This window comes from Phragmites australis, chromosome 2 (genome assembly GCF_958298935.1).
Source record: "Phragmites australis chromosome 2, lpPhrAust1.1, whole genome shotgun sequence".
Lineage (NCBI taxonomy): Eukaryota > Viridiplantae > Streptophyta > Magnoliopsida > Poales > Poaceae > Phragmites > Phragmites australis.
In genome coordinates, this window is record NC_084922.1 from 34,205,010 (window position 1) to 34,221,527 (window position 16,518).

Here is a 16,518-nt window from a genome sequence, read left to right on the forward strand (position 1 = left end):
GGTCATTATTGTGAACATCTAGATGATTGTTCCCTATTGGGATGATGTTACCTTAACATAGATGATTGTTCACTATTGGGATGATGCTACCTTAACATAGATGATTGTTCACAATTGGGATGATGTTACCTTAACAACTACTATATTTTAAATAACATTTGTTCAAATAATGTTTTGAAATGTAGTCTTTGGTGTTATGGTTTGTGGTATGGACCATCTACAACAATGTAATTTGGAAATCCACATGTTCGTTGTTAATAAGTAGATAATTCATTGCATAGCTAATTTTTGAAAGGTTTTTTTTCACTTGAAAAGTGATGGTTGCACAACAATATCACTACATCATCAAATCCAAAAAGTGTTTATCATTGCTACACAAATATTGCATGATTGCTTAATTTTGCCCACATACTTCACTGTAAACATATGTTTGCGCTTGACATGAGCGTGGATCATTGTTTGAGGTATACATCATCGTCATCATTTGGGTGATCACTGAAGTGGATTGAATTGATTGCATGACATCTAAATGTTAAATACAGGGTTTGTTGGTTGTCCCACTCCACATTAGAAAATAGAGGTGAGGAAAGCGATATGCAGGTTGGGTTTTCCCATGGGGAAAAATCAGCAACCTCAAAACTAAGAGGTTGTTTGGTTCTTGCCTCCAAGAAGTCAAGTCAAAATTTAGTCATACCTAAAACATTTAGCTTTTGTTTGGTTTAATAAGATCAAAACTTGATGGCACCCCAAAAAATATAAAAAAACTAAGCAAGATTTGGGCACCTAAAATGACAGCCCTAATTTTTAGCCGACTAAAATTTTAACATGGTCTCAAACCAAACACTATTTAGTATGACTCTAATTTTAACATAATCAAATTTTAGCTCGACTTTCTGAGGGCGAAAACCAAACAGCCCCCCTTTATAAGTCCATATAAATCAAGGTGTGGACTACGCAGTGACCATACAGTTAATACAAATGATGATGCCTCTAGGCATCAAGTGAGAGGGCCATCAAGTGAAGTTGACATTAGCAGAAGCAAGAGAGAGAGGGGCGGCCATCAAGTGAAGTTGACATTAGCAAACAAATGATGTCACAGCTGCAACAAAATGGCAATGCACGAATTGGTGTTTTTTAATAGCAATTGAACTTGAGTTAATGATCATGACGTACGTTTATGTGCTAATAAATGCTAACTTAACTATTGTGCATTTTGCTTTGCTAAGTTGACGTAAAGGGAGAGAAAACCAGGGGCAGAGACCCGGGGGGGTGGGGGAGGGGGGGCTGGCCCCCCTATCGTACTCATTTTATGATGGGACCCCCTGGCTAATCTGTATGGATTAGCGTATATATATGCCCTCCTCGTGTGAATGCTATTGCTTAGCATACTAAGGCCTATATATAAGCCCAACTGCCAACCAATTTCTCAAACAAGTTACCCTGATCATTTACAAACGAATCGTTGGATTGGCAATTCCTCTCGGCTGTGGTGTCGCGCCGCCGCAACGCCCCTCGCTCTCAGGGCAAAATCTTACCGCCAATCCATGCGTGTGTTCTTGCCACCGGAGTACAGATTGATTGCCGGTTAAGTGGCAACCTCTGCAATAAGCTATCTGCCTGCGCAAGTGTTGAAGTGCATTCTGCCAGGAGCCAGCCACGCAAAGACAAAGGGCAAAGGTATGTAACGCCTGGTCTCGATGATTGATTTATTCTTACGATTGATTAATAATTAGTATGTTAATTTGAAATCCTTTTCTAATAAAGTTCTATGAGAGCAATATGGCCTAAAGTTGAAGCTAGGAAGGTACTTCTAGTGATAGTTCACCATATTTTTTTAATGGTTCTCACTTTGTTAGCACACAGATTGGTTCTTTGTCTGTAGCTTTCAATTTTGTATTTTATCATTCCAATCCTAGTTTGCCATACAAGCATCAACTAGGTACAAACTGCATTGAAAAAGCATTTTTTTTTTTTATGGTTCAGTTTGTAGCATTGAAAAATCCAACGCATTTTTTTTTTTTGCGAAGCGGACCAAGGGAAAAAAAAGCAATAGATAAATCACCATTAACATATAATTATATGCTTTGTTGTGCATGTTATATGTGTTGTTGGAGGTGTCTTACTTTTTCTTCTACGGCGGTTGTCAACTCCACCCCTGGGAGGAAATAATTTGTTCCATTGAAAGTTGTGCTTAGCTTGTTGTGGCAAAGGAGAGATGTATGGCTTTAATCAGAAATTATTGTTGAGCTGAGAGAGAATGATGTGTACTGTGGGTGGGAAGTTAGCTAGGTGGTTATGATGTTTGTTCATCAAGCGTCGGCAGTGTTATAAAAAAATCTCTGACAGTTACAATGACACAAACTTCTACAACAAAAGTGTGTCTTTGCATAATAGTACTATAAGATGCATTTTTTTAGTTTCGTGTAAAGATAAACTCCCAGTGCTGAATTAAGAATGCATCAGCCTTTCCCATTTTTTTTAATCTTGGATGATGAAGTGGACGGCCTCCTTAAGTGTTCTAACGTCGTTCTGTGGGGAATAGAAAGTGAGAGGGACGTGCAATTTCTATAGACCATATCCATTGACACCCTAGCGTAACTAAGCTATAGTGGGACTCCGTGAATCGTCTGTTCCCCCCACATGGGAACGCTAAGCTCGTGCTAATCTCAATGATGTTATGGGAGCCAACAGTGGTGGACAGTAAGAGCTTGCACTTCATGGCCGCCTCTATATCGTCGACGGATATCTCTTGCTAAGGACCTCTTTTAGAATGTCGTCAAAGGGAGGTTACCTTCAAATCCGCCGATAGAAAAGTCATGTTGATCAAGCATGATCGTTATCTAGTGCAAATGCGCAGCTGCTTCGGTGTCGAGCCGGTGGAGATTCAAGTGTCATGGCTGCATCATGCTGTCTCATTACTCGTACTCGCTCCTCGACCCGTTGTTTCATCCTTTCTGCAAGCATATCTATCTGTTCTTTCATCTTTGCTTCGACCTCAGCGATAATCTCCTTTCTCATCTGTTCATGTTCGGCTGCTTCACGCTCAGTTTTGTTTCTCCTTCGGCTCCTATATAAATCAGCGTCATCAGGGAATCTCAACTTCTATGGAACGGAAACACCTATACCACACACATGCGACCTGGATGCTCTTTGTTCTCTAGAGCCGAGGTTAGTATGTCTTTTTCCTAAGATGGCTAGAATGATTCTCGAGTGGATTCTTCCAAAAATTACAGGATCCTTTGAGCCACTTGCTCGATTTCTGGCTTCCTAAAGGTGACGGAACAATCGTTCAAGCGTATGGCCCTTCCTCGAAACCAGTTCTGAGCCCGCCTATTAAGAATCTAAACTCAAGTTCATCTCCATACACCATCTTTTAAATAGGAAAAGTCACATGTTTATTAGGAACTTAATGGTAGAAGATTATTCACATAAATAGAGGAAAGAAAGAAATCAAGGTATGTGTTTTAAACTTTCAATTATATTTAACATGTGTATTAGATTTTGCATTAGTTAAAGCTAACTTTGATGTAAAGTTATCTTATCTCAAAAGATTAACAAATCCATAACTTAAGCTCTAGCTATGTGTACTAAGATATTGCTAATTTCCAAAATTCATCTTATGAAAGAAAAGAAACAAATACCACACATAGAATACAAGTCCATCATACTCCTTTCAATTTTATGAAGTGATTATAAGACAATATGACTTGAGTTCAGATTCCTTCAAAATAGAGTTATTTTGAGATAGACAGATACCTAAGTTAGAAAATATGAAGGACTTTACATATTAATCATAGATGAATGTTCCCAAAAGGAAATAATGAAGCACTATGGAAGTATCTCAATGGACAGTCATAATTATTTCAATGGATACATTTGCGGTTACATTTTGGCAACAACCCTTTATAGCATAGCATAATAAAAAAATCCTCCAGACAAGATATGAAGTCAATATCAAAGCATCTGAAATATCTATACAATCATAAAGACGTCAATTGTGCAAGTTAGCAAGAATGGGTATTTTTTATAATGTATAATAGATTAGTGTATGGTGACTACAACACTGAGCGAGCATGGTAACTACAACACTTCACACCCTCACTATTGTCAAATGAATGAATTAGTACAAGGAAAAATAGGCCATTCTTCTTCACTAGGAAGTGTTACAAGGGATAATCATTGTGCTACATGTTTATCTACAAACATTTAGTTGCATGACAGGCCTTCCAAGAGGTATGTGAGTGGCAGGTAGCATGAATTTTCACAGCACTTACCAACCATTTGATTCAAAAACTAAAGGGGCTACATGCTATAGATAAGAATAGATGGATTTTCACACAAGACATATTCCAAGTTCAAGCAATATCAGAAAATCATCATCGTGGATGCTAAATTCATTCCCAGACACATATAATGGGGCAATGCCAAAACTTTTTATCGAAATGTACAAGATCCAAAGTACTAATCTTGGGGGATCCAAAGTACTTAGTATTCTTATTGAAAGAAACAAAATAATGAATAATCAGGAACAACATTGCATCAGTATCAAATTCTGGATTTGCCATGGTAGGGCAAGACATTGATGTTAGCATGTCGATAACTTCCCCACTGAAGCTTCCAATACATCATGGCATACATCATGGTGCAAATTGCAAATTTCATACATCACAGCATTCCGAAACCAATAAATATCACAAATGTATCAAATTGACAAGATCAACGGACAGTAGTTTTGAACAACAAGATGAGGTATTAAAATTTGCTCTCAAAAGATTGTAAACAGCTAGCCCCAGAACTATAGAGTTATGCTCCCTAGCTGATCTTTAATCATATCACAAATTAGACAAGTAAATTGAGATCGCACCTAGATAAAGATCCTAAACAAAAGTTCTCTGAATATACTATAGCTTCATGGACAAGGCTGCAGAGCAAGTGCCCAAACACTACAAAGAAACAAGCACCGGTATAACATGATAATAGCAACACAATAGACCAGACCATCAACACATATTGCTCTCCCATATATCAATCAAACAGGTTAATGTCAAACTATAGACAACAACAGCACATGTCCAGGAGCTCAAAGCAACTTAGCAGTGAACTAAAAGACTACGGAATTCCAAAATATATACATGAACCGATCAACTAGAAGCAAAGTACAAAATAGAAGCAAAGTACAAAACCCAGTTACTGCATATGCCTTTCAACAATCAGAGAACTAAACAGGACCTCATCTACTGTACTCAATTAACTAGTCCAATTTCAATGTGCTTAATCATCATCAAGCATACATAAGCAACCAAACTATTCAGATCATCATCGAGCAAACAAACCTGGCTAAATCCAGAAGCATTAAGACCAAGCTTGATCCATTCAAATGAAGCCACGCAAAGGCGGGTCAACAGCCGCGTGAAGGTCTTACCAGTTTCTAGCAGCGAAGTGGAGGGTGGCTGGGTGGCGAAGGGGACGGAGGTCACCGGGGATAGAGGGGCGCCGGGGAGGGAGGAGCGTCGGAGATGGAGGAGCGTCAGGGGGGAGGAGCATCGAGGATGAAGGAGCATCAGGGGGGGAGCGTCGGGGATGGAGGAGCGCTGGGGAGGGAGGATCATGGTCGCTGGGGTCGTGAGGGAGACTGAGGCGGCTAGCGTTTTTAGGAAAGCACTTGATGTGGCGGGGGTTGGACAAAACCATATTTATAGCCACATAGTACAGATGAGTCATAACTTTCAATCATCTGTACTAATATTATTAGTACAGATGACTTTTTAGTGAAACGTCGTCTCTATAAATAGTGCATACGGTTTATAACTATGAGACGTTTGTACTAATATTGTTAGTATAGACGATTTTTAGTAAAAGCCGTCTATAAAAATATTACAGATGACTTTTAGTAAAGAACTATCTATACTATTGATTTTTTAGACAAAATATTAAAACCTGCAAAATTCATAATGAGAAGAAATTTGTATATAAATTTATCATTAAATCTGTACTATCAAAAGTGAACTAAAACTAGCAAAATTCATAACTAATTCATACAAACTCTAAATTAATGACATAAATTTTTTTAAGTAAAATCATAAGTAATTTATTTTTACATATTACATTGCAAAATATAGGTACATAACAATCGATTAACATCATACAGCTTTAACAATCAGCCCTTCTTGATGATCGATGCGCAGATTGCAAGCAATCTCGGTCGGAAGTTGTTCTTCGTTAAAGGTGATGCCATCTCCAGGAGGGTACTCACCAAATTGATTGTACTCTTCTTCGTCCACGACATTCTTAATTATGAAAATCCTTCTTTTTCCCTGAAGGACTACGTGAAGCTTTGGATTTGCCGGGTCATGCACATAAGAGACCTGGACAACTTGCTTGGCGAGTACAGATGGTTCATCTTGGTATGCGACACGTTCGAGGTCGACAGTAGTCATTCCATATTTGTCTACCTTAACACTTGAGAGTGCGGCCCAACAGCACCGAAATAAGGATATCTTGAAACGTAAATAGTCAAGTTCCCAAATCTCTTACATGTGCCCATAGTACTCACAGACTCCACGTTTGTCCTAGCAGGCATCTATGTGCACATTGCTATTCTATACTGTGTTCTTACTATCTTGTACTTTGGTATAAAAATTGTACCCATTTATGTCGTATGCTTCAAATATCACGACTATGTGACTTGGCTATCTTGCCAACCAACCAATATTGTCCTCTGTTGAATTATTATTACTGACTCATGCTGCCAATCAGTTGTTGAAGCTGCGGTTGTGCTGTTTTGTGATCCAAGCCTCCGTACGGCTTGGATTCTCTCTGTGTAGCACGTCCTCATGTCGATATACGGGGATACTTCAGTCATATGTGCAAGACTGTGAAATGGGCTTTATATAACATGGCAAAGTCAACAATGATTAGTTTCCTACCTATGGTCCCCCTCCCATCCAATCTCCCCTCATGGTGAGACATGGGCACACCTATTGGTTTGAGCTGCTCCATGTAATTGATGCAAAACTTGACTACCTCTTTGGTTGTGTAACCTTGGATGATGCTACCCTCTGGACGAGATCGATTCCATACATACTTCTTGAGAATTCACATGTACCTCTCAAATGGGTACATCTGATGTAGGAATACTAGGCCGCATATCTTTATCTCTCTCACGAGGTGAACAATAATATGTACCATGATATCAAAAAATGACGGAGAAAAGTACATCTCAAGATGATATAGTATCTTCACCACATCGGCATGTAAAACATCAAGTACTTCGGGATCAATGACCTTCTAAGAAATTGTGTTAAAGAAGTAACATAGCTTGGTTATTATGTCTCAAAAATAGGTCGGCTAGATATTTCGAATTGCAACAGAAAGCATCTGTGTCATCAACACATGGCAATCATGGGACTTCATGCCAACTATTCAAATCTTGCATCGAAACAAATTTTGAGATGTTAGCGGAGTAACCGGATGAAACATTCACACCATGCAAGCATCAGCACGGTTTGGTTCTCTCGGCCTTTTTCAGATTATAGCAGGCAGGAGGATGCCTCGTTCTACCTTTTTCGGAGGCTCAGGTACCAACTCGGGCCTGATCTTCAAATCAACCAAGTCAAACCTTGCATTGAGGTTGTCCTTCATCTTGGCTGGAATATTAAGTAAAAGACCAATCAAGCTTTCACACACGTTCTTCTCTACATGCATGACATTGATGCAATGACGAACTTCAAGGTACTTCCAATACGGTAGCTCCCATAATATCGATCTATTCTTCCACATTCATCGGTATCCTTAGATTTTTTACTCTTTCCGAACACAACATCAAGATCTTTAACCATATTATGCACCTCTTGACCATTGTAATGCCTTGGACATAAATCTATCTCCCTCGTTCCGTTGAATTGTTCCTTCATGTAGTGGTACGAGTGATACCTGTTAAGAAACCTATGGTGGCATATGAACATCGTTTTACGCGAGTGGGGCAGCCACATACTCGTGGTACCATCTAATCAATGAGGGCACACCATGTCTACTTGTTTACTCTAACACAAAAGGTTACGTAGTGCATTCAAATCATTGATTGTGCAGAACAACAAGGCGTGTAATGTAAAATTCTCTCTTTTATACGCATCTCATAATTGCACCCCTTCATTCCACAATGTTTTTAGATCTTCCACCAATGATCTTAGGTATACATCAATATCGTTTCCAGGTTATTTCGGACCTTGGATAAGCAGTGACATCATCAAGCACTTCTGCTTCATACACAACCGAGGTAGGTTGTAAATACTGAGAACAACTGGCCAAGTAATGTGCTTGCTGCTCATGTTCCCAAAAGGATTCACCCCGTCCGTGCTCAAAGAAAATATTATATTCCTCGGTTCTGCACTAAAGTCATCGAAGATCGTGTCGATGTTTCTCCACTGGGGAGAATCGGCAGGGTGACTTAGCTTTCTATCTTGCTTGCGGCCCTCTGAGTGCTAACACAACAATTTGGTCTCTTTTTGATTCGTAAACAAACGCTGATGATGCATAATTATAGTCAGATACCACAGTATCTTAGCAGGAATTTCTTTCTTCACCTCGCCGTCGTCTGATTGACTCTTACACTTGTATCGAGATGCTTTGCATACTGGACATGAATGCAAATCTGATAGATCTTTATGGTAGAATATACAGTCATTCAGATATGCATGTATCCTTTCTACATTCATCCCTAATGGACAAAGAGCCTGCTTTGCTTCATATGTGCTTTTGCGTTTCCATCTGGAAGTATGTCCAATAAGACTTCTAATAGCGTTGTGAAACTCTTGTACGAACAACCATCGCTTGCTTTCAATTTAAGCAGTTCAAGCACGGATGACAACTTTGTGTATTCCTGTTTCCATCTAGGGAACAACGGTTTCTTCGAATCCTCAATCAAGCACATGAATTTGTTAAAATCTCTCTGAGTACTCAAGTTCACGTATGCATTGCACAATATCTGATCCAACCTATCATTGTCGCCTGCAGCACCACAGTCATCATCATCTGCACCAAGTTTCTCATCATCTTCTCTTCTTACGTCGACTTCGGGTTCTTCAATGATACTAACATCTTCATGTAACACATTATGCTCTTCACCATGTTTGATCCAATACGTGTAGTCTAGTTTGAAGCCCCTAATAATCAAATGCGCTTGGATCTATAGGGTTGCGTTATGTCTAATTTGCTTCCACAATTGCAACAAGGATAATATATAAATTCAACACCATTCTCCAATTGATCCTCCTCTACAACTGCCAGAAAAACCATCACACCATCAAGTTACCCTTGGTTCGTATGAGAACCGTACATCTAGCCACGATCCATCTACAATGTATGAATTAAATTAATATCAAATCAATCTAATAAAAGGGAGCAACCAAGCTTTTTGTCAGAAAAAATAGAGCTACCATGCATGAATGAACCATACAAATGACAATTATTTAAAAAATAATTAATGATTACCATTATATTATATACATGAATACCTAAAAATAAGGGTAAATATTAATTCAAAACTTGTCATTAAATATTATATAGTTATTGATAATTTTATATTTATATATCAAAAATCCAAAAATTATCTGTAACACTAGATTAAAGCTAGCTATTTATAGTAACACATAATTAAACATCCATCTATACTTTGAGCTTCATATATACTTAGAACAACTAATATATTCTAGATCATTATGAAAAAAATCTAAATTTAGATATAGATATAGTTGATCTCTCAAGACTAAATTAGAATACAAATCTTAATTATCTATATCATCTAATGAATAGAATAAAATTATGTTATTATGAAAAAAATCTAGATCTAACTAGCTCTCCAAACTAAAATTTAGACCATCTAAACCAAAATAGAATATAATAATTAACTTGGAGTAACAAATATCAACGAATCTTTAAGTTTTCACTGAAATCTAACAATATTTTGGTCAAAATTGTCTCTCTCCCTCCAAAAGCTGCGTACGGTTCTTCACTGTTCGGCTGCCACTGTTCTGCTTCTATCTGAAGATAAGGGATGATGTACTATTTTAATAGTATAGATGACTTCATGTTTGGAGCCGTCTGTATTAAAGCGTTCCACCTCCTCCGGCTATTTTCTCAGGTGGGTTGTGTTTGGAGCCGTCTGTGATATTCGTTTTATTACAGATGGCTACAAATATGAGCCATCTGTAATATTCGTTTTATTACTGATGGCTCTGAATACGAGTCATCTATAATATTAATACAGATGGTTACTAATAGGAACCGTCTATACTAAAAACGTTTCACCACTTTCGGAAGGGTATCATTATTATCCCAGACGGTTCTTCTTTAGAGTCATCTGTGATAACCTTTGCACAGACAATCTAGAGAACCGTCTGTACAGGGACATCCTACTAAACCGTTTCTGTAGCAGTGTGACCATATATTATCTCAAGATATAAGAGCAAGTTTCAAAAAAAAAAAGTTTACTTGCAAGAATGGCGAAGAAAGTAGAAAGAAAGCTAAAGAGCATAGAGAAGCATGGTATGTAAATAAGGAAAGAATACCATACCCATGAGTCGCTCGAATGTTTCATAACTCGGTCGTTCTATCTCATTTCGTTTATTATCACATAGACAAATGACACACCATCGAAATACTCCCCGCACCACTTGGACAGATCCTTCCAAGACCCTGAGTCAAGGTACGAGCTGAGAAGAGGAGTTGAACATCAGCAACACCAGAACAACAATCTGGCATGCAACAGATCACCATATGCAAATCAACTCTTCTTTTTTAAAGGGATTTGCACATCAACTCAACAAGTGATTCATGAGGATGTAATTCGAAAGCTATAAACCAAGTCAAAAACCATGTCATTCAAGAAATGTGTGTGTGAAATAAAGAGAGAAGACCATATAATTGTTTTTAGCATTTTTCACAATGATTGACTTCCATTCTGTTATTAGCTCATCTTCATCCAGTTACTTATCTATACATATGTGGAATTCAAGGAACTGCAATGATACCAAAATTCAAAAGAATATGAGAAAAATTATAATAATATAATATAATTTTCGGTAGAAAAAAGAAATAAAATGAAAAAAATCACACCCTTTATTTTGGTGTGTCCAGATTAGGTAGATTAATTAAAGCAATTGTAGATGCATACAATAAGTGCAAAGCTTTTAAAACACATTTCAGGTTTAGCATGATCACACATCATGAACAATACCTAATATTGCTCAAGGTGACGAAATCATCTTTTTTTTAAAGATCTTCTAGATTTTTTGAACGATCAACATGCTCCACTTTTATATACTTTCAAGATTCACCTTGCACCATGCCCCCACCATTATTAAGTCCTTTTCCAGCTAGAAGATCTTTCGCATGAAACATTCTTAGTGTTGTCTTGACATAAACGCAGTGGTGTCCATCCACGTGGCCATCGTCTAAGATTAATGCCTTCCACCAGATGAGCATACATATATAGAGGCAATCGAAAAGTAGATAGTGATGGAAAATTAGCACCTTCAGATTTAATTTAATTCAATTTCTAATATAACATGAACAATAACCTATGAAAAAAACTAATTCCGATTAGGTTCCCGATTAGCTCTAACGAGTCCTGACTAGATTTCCGAGTAGTATTCCGACAAGCTCCGACGAGCCCCGACTAGCTTTCCGAGAAAAATTCCGACAAGATATCTATAGCGAAAATAACCCTATTATATCATGATTGTGATTTTGGTGATTAATGATAATATAGTAAATGATACTAACATGTTTATCAAAAATATATATTAGTAGGTCTCATGGATGCAATACATTAAAAGCCACCACAACTGGGACAAAGTTGGTTGAATTGGAGAAGTCCTAGGAAAAATGACTACGCCAGAAGGTCCGACAATCGGTAGTATGCATGCCGGAGTATACACCGAAGCAATTATTGTAGAGAGGATTACAACAGTGGAAAGACCAAATGACTACACACCGGAAGGTCCGGCAATTGAAGTGAGCACGCCGGAGTATACGATGGAGCATTTGTTGCAGAAAAGATGTCAAAGTCCGGTTTGGTGTAGTTTAACACGCCGGATGGTCCGGTGATGAAGCAAAGTAACGCCAGAGTATTTTACACTGAGCAAGGCGCGGGATGGCTCAGTTGAATACGCCGGAAGGTTTGGCGATAGAGCTAGTGAACACGTCGAAGTATATGGTGTTCACATTGGTTTTGAGTGGAGTTCCAAGGTAGTTTTTGAAAGGTGTACATGCCAACAGTTCCGGTGAGTACAATTTGTCTACACCAGAACATCCAGCGTATACAGAGAATTTGAGCTATTGGGCCAACAACTAGTCTAGCGGGTTGATGTTATAAATACCTCTCAACTCAGTCATTTGAATGTGCTAGAGTCTAGAGAAGCCTATATACACCTGAGGAGAAATCTAAGCCATCAACGTGCTAAAAGTGATCATCTAAGGTGATTAACCACAATATTAGAGAGTGATCAGTGCTTATAATCCTAGAGAGAAGTGTTGTTAGGTGCTACAACTTATAGAGTTGATCAAGGAGTGATCCAACCTAGTATCAAGAGATACGTCAACACCTTAGAGTCTTGGTGATTCGCTGGCACCTTGAGCCTTGGTGGCTCAAGTTTGTTGACCCTCCAACTTGGTGTGGAGCGGTGGCTAGAAGCGTGTATGGGGACGCTGAGGCCCTTGCCTTGGTGGCTAAAACTCCAAAGTGAAGACGGAGTACAAGTGACCGGAAGAGAGGTTTGTGGTGAGACCTCTCCTTGGTGACTTGGTTGCTTATCGTGCTTGAGGTCTTGCCTTGGTGGCTTTGTAGCTCATGAGCTGTGACTGGAAGAGTCTTGACGACTGGGAGCATAATCTTTGTGGAGCTCTAATATGGACTATGGGTAGCTTGTGTGCCACCGATACCATGAGATAAAAATCCCTTATACCAAGTTTGTTCTCTCTACCTTATTTACGTTTTCGCATTTACATACTTGCAATTTACCTTTCTAAAATAGGTTGCGAACCTTTTTAAACGGTAAAGTAAACACACTAGATAAACCTATAGCACATTTAGATATAAATTGATATAGATTTATCTTGTGAAGTTTTTTAGATCCATTAGTTTATAAGTGTCCTAATTCACCTCATTCTTAGCACGTCACCGTTTCTCATAGTATCTAATATATAATATAGACCATAGTGTGTACCCAACGATAGCGTAAGATGCAGAAGCCCCCATGATGCTGATGCAGCAGATGACAACATCGTAGATGAAGTAGATCGCGATGATGTAGATGAAGTAAATCATGAGCAGTCACATCGAGCGCTTCCCAAAAATCTTATCCGCCCTCTCCAGGTGCAGGATCCCAAGAGTGACTGGTTCCAGAGACCTTCTCTCTCGTTCGTCAGTACAAGCCGGTGCAGTGAAATAAAGTAGACTACATGCGGTAGCGTAACAAAGAGAAAATGGGCAAAATCCTAACGCGTGTATATTATTTGCGATGGCTACTGCCAGATTTATATAGAGCAAGAATCAAACAGTTGAGACAAACCACGATCAGACTCTATAACGTGTCACAATTGGATTCTTAACCGACATGATTTTCATATATTTATCTATTTACCCATATAGTAAAAAGAACAAAACTGCAAAAGGAGATCGAACCTACACAAACAACTGAACTCAATTTTGACAGACCATTCATACAGGTGGCGTGCACCACCACCCGACGAGGCGAGTGAGCGTGCGCGTGTGTTTTCCTAGTTCTCTCATTCACACATGTTAAATGGATAGAGGAGATAATTCCTTATAAGTTGATCTTCCTGCACCTCCACTAGTTAGGTGAAATTAAAAGATACACACTCACCTCCACTTGTTAAACATTTGAGATTTATTTAGAACTTCCTTAAATATATTGGGCTAAACCTATATATCTAACAGATAAACCCAAACTCACACGTAATCTTAGTGATTCTCGCATTTATTCTAATGCCAAATTTTCACAACAATTATCGATATGATGCGTAGAAAAAAAGAAGTGCATGTGCAATGTGTGGTTAGCAAGTACTTGGTGGAGGAACTTTATTCTCAATGTCTTTTATGGATTTACTCCTGATAAACGAACGCACGCGCTTTCGAATGAAATGCTACCGACGTTTATCTTAAAGTAGCCACTATAATACATATGAAGTCCATCTACACAACTAATGACTGATCCTAGCTACTTAACCTCTGAAATGATTCTACATATTGAAAGAAGAATAGAGCAAGATTAGGATGCATATCAGAGAAAATAACTGTTCCAAGCAATGATTAGGCACCACAACTGGTTCTTAGGGAAAAGTATTGGGACACCACTCATTCAGTTGCTTCTGCTAGTAGCTCGATCATGAGACGCGTTTACGCACGTACGCCCGAGGGACAATGATTCGGCTGCGCGGTATGTGCCACAAACGACAAAAGCCACAAAAACAGGCACAAAAGGCAGGTTAGGGACGACATTTTCAGAATATGGCAGCCTGCTTATGTAAATAAAGGGGCTGACTCACTTTGCATTTCAAGTGTGTGTGTGAGAGAGAAATGATCATTATTCTGATAAGGAACACTTGGGCAGATAGTGGAGGGGCCACCACCAGGTCTTATATAGCATTGACAAATCAAGGGGATGCTCATGAGCTGATTGGTGGCTGGCTTAATCAAGGCAAAAAGAGACGGCAATTTGTGAGAACATTTTGACTATGCACACTCATGTTGCCTAAGAAAGAAGAAAGCCACACAACCACTTAGGGCATGCTATGCATGTACTTGACTCATTTCTCAACGGTTGCCAATATGATCTGTCTTGTCTCTTTGTGTTATACCACTGGGCATAGGCCGCCTATGTTTGTCGTCACATGTGTATGTCTTGTCACTGTAAGAGCTCTCCTTGAGGACATTCACTGACCTCCTGTTACCTACATACAGTAAAGAAAACTAAACTTACGATCTCGTACGGATTAGTCATTCTTTATCCTTAATATTACTTTCTAATAAGCAGCCTAGTTGCAGCCTTTTGCAGATTTGTCAACGTCTGATACGAGAAGAGCTGGGTAGTTATCCATCGTGAGAAAGCCGCTAGTTGTTTTCGCTTAGAAAGAGCCCCAGCACACGCGTGCGTCTGGCACTAGCCAGCACTTATCCTCCTGTTCCTGAATAGTGCATACACGTTGGAGTGGATTGAGGCGCGAAAGGAAAATGTAGCTAGCTACCTAGCAGGCTTGTGTGCTTGCCATTATCTCCGGCTCTAGATATCTTACCTGCTCTACAAATGGTCATACAAACCGATGAAACATCTCCCCATATCTGAAAACTAAGAGCATCTTTAACCGAGTCTTTATCCTATCTTTTAGCAAAAAATTGTTCAAATAGTTCTTCAACCGATCCCTCTTCCGGCTCTTCATTTTTGAGGGATCCCTACCTCGCATTCATCGATCCTCAGATTTAGGAATCGGCTGTTGGCTCCCTATCCCTCAATGATTGTTCCTTCCCGCCATGGACATCTCCTTCACCGACCACGCTAGTTACGTGCCGCCACTCCTCGGTTTTGTCCCACACCGTTGGCTCCTCCGCTTGCCCCACGCCACCAGCCCCCTTGGCCGCCCGAGCCGTCAGCTCCTCCATTTGCCCCGCGCCGCCGGCCCCCCGCCCCCTAGATCTGAGTGAGAGAGGGCCAGGAGAGACGATGGCTGATTGGGAGAGAGAGAGAGGGCCGGCACAGAGGGAGGTCAGCTGGGAGAAAGGGAGGCCGGCTAAGAGAGAAGAAGAGGGAGGCCGGTTGTGAGAGAAGAAGAGGGAGGTCAACTGAGAGAGAGGGCATGCACAAAGAGGTCGATTGGAGAGAGATGGAGGCTGGCTAGGAGAGAAGTAAAGGGAGGTGTCGAGGGTTAATCCCTGACAATAATTCTGGGGTATACCGGTCGAGGAGCGCGTGAACAACGCTTGCGGTGTATGTGTGTTTGCGTGTGTGATGAACTCAAGAACACATGAGTTATCCAGGTTCAGATCTCCCGAAGGATAACAGTCCTATGTCCTGTGTATTTTGTTATCAAAGTTTATAAACTGGTTACAGATGAGTTTTCATAACTCCTCCTTCTACGTCCCTCTACAAACCGGGTCCTCCTATCTTATATACTAGAGGGAAGGAGAACTTATAAGTGAGCCCCGTTTAGCAGACTCATGCCTGGCTAGATATTCTACTCTTGGATCATCATCATGGAGAACTAGGTAATCCTAACTTGCTCCGAGAGCTTTGTGTGCCCATCCCATCCGTGGAACACCTCCCTTTGTGGACCCCAAAAGCTCGTCCTGTCCCATCGTCGTGTGCCACAAGATCGTCTGCCAAACCGTCCCGTCCCTGCGCTCCGCAAGTCTACCTACAAAATCTTCCACTTGCTTGATCATCCTACAAACCCTGTCATGTCTATCGTACAGCGCCACATCGATCCGCAAAGAATCATCACGTA